General features: G+C 59.4%; 1 non-coding gene across 1 annotated transcript; it reads right to left on the minus strand.

Annotated features, from left to right (window-relative positions):
* Positions 1-212: 212 nt before the first annotated feature.
* TRNAS-GCU lies at positions 213-294 on the minus strand. Its single transcript has one exon. It is a non-coding gene; the product is annotated as a tRNA-Ser (tRNA).
* Between the last annotated feature and the right edge of the window lie 1317 nt (positions 295-1611).

Raw genomic sequence — 1611 nt, forward strand, 5'->3', positions numbered from 1 at the left:
GAGGCTGTTCCCTTTGAGATAAAAACTAAGAAATGCCGGACTAGAGAATTTTTTTTAGAAATCTGGGATTTAGATATTTTATTTGAAGCAAGGGGGGAGGCAGCTGAGATTCTGAGAAGGTTTTTGTTTGCAAGAAGCAACGTTGTTTGATCTGTCATTGTACCAAGGGGGGAGATGGTTGTCTATAAAGGAGAGTGAAGACTAAATGCATCCAATGAGGATGGGATTTGAACCCATGCGTGCAGAGCACAATGGAGTAGCAATCCATCACCTTAACCACTCGCCCACCTCATCTGAGCTTCTAAGATAGTGACAGGAGGAGAAATCTAAGGCTGGCAGAGATAGGGACACAGGAGTTTTTAAATACTAAGCGTAAGCAGGAGCTGAATGAGCTCCCCCCTCACATCTAGTGAGGAGCTGGGGGAAGACTTCAGGAACAGGCCGTGTTTGCACAGACACCCCTACTCTGCCTAGCTATGCAGCATGATGGGGCCGCTTCCCCAAAATGACCAGTTTGGGATGGTGCTGGGTTGCAAATCACTTTAGGATTGAGTGCAATGAAATGTTATTCTCCTCCCTGTACGAGTGAAGGGCAGCAGAACGTACCTAGACCGTCCTGACGGAGGGGTGGGTGGGGGAGGAATCGCTTTCATTGGACTGCACAGAAGTGATTGAGGACGTCACCCTAACCCAGTGGTCCCCAAACATTTCACACTGCGCCCTCATATCTATGGCTGTGGCCCCTCGGAAGCCGCGGTCGAGAACCGGGGCTGGGAGTGGGGCCGTTGTTTGCTGGGGAGAGGGGAGTGGACAGCGGTAAGGGGGTCGAGGCCGGGCTGGGAGCCAGGGGCCCAGGCTGAGGGTGGGGTTGGGGAAGAGCTGGGACAGAGTGGGGCTGAGTGGGGCTCCCTCCCTGCCCTCCATGGGGGCTGGCTCAGGCCCTGAGGTGCCCCCATCAATCTTCCTCTGTGTTCCCCTAGGAGTCATGCCCCACATTTTGGGGACCACTGACCCCCTACTCGCTAAGCAGGGGCTAGTGATGCCAAAGCCCAGGGAAAGGGAGAACAAGTGCGGGGGCCCCAGCACTGGAACCCTGCCCCCGCCCCCCCACTTCTGTGTGTGGCTCCGCCCCTTCCACCCCTTCCACCCACGGCCCCACCCACTGTCACCTCTGTTCCACCCCTTCCCCCACTGGCCCCACCCTGTCACTCCTTTACCCCGGCCCCGCTGCGGCCCCGAGACCAGAGAAGCTCTGTGCCCCTGCTGCAGCCCCCGGGCCGTAGCAGGAGTGGGAGCTCCTCCAGCCCTGGGGCCCCCATGGGGAGACTTTCCCAGGGGCCCACTGGCCAGGGCCCCAGTCATGGGCCCCACTGTCCCCTTGGCGATGCAAGGTTTGGGAGGCTGAGCCCCCGAGCCTCCATTACGAGCCGCCCAGGCTACCTCTGCTCAGTGGGTGGCCAGTCTCCTGTGTCTCTGCTGTTCGTGCTGGGAGCCTGGCCGGCCTTAGGTGGGGCCCCGGCAGCCGCCCAGGGCTCCAGGGGGTCAAAGGGCACCGTGTGGCCGTGCAAAGGTGCTCACTGCTCTCCCCTGCCCCAGTGCTCCTCCGTGGCC

Source organism: Mauremys reevesii, linkage group 14 (genome assembly GCF_016161935.1).
Source record: "Mauremys reevesii isolate NIE-2019 linkage group 14, ASM1616193v1, whole genome shotgun sequence".
NCBI lineage: Eukaryota > Metazoa > Chordata > Testudines > Geoemydidae > Mauremys > Mauremys reevesii.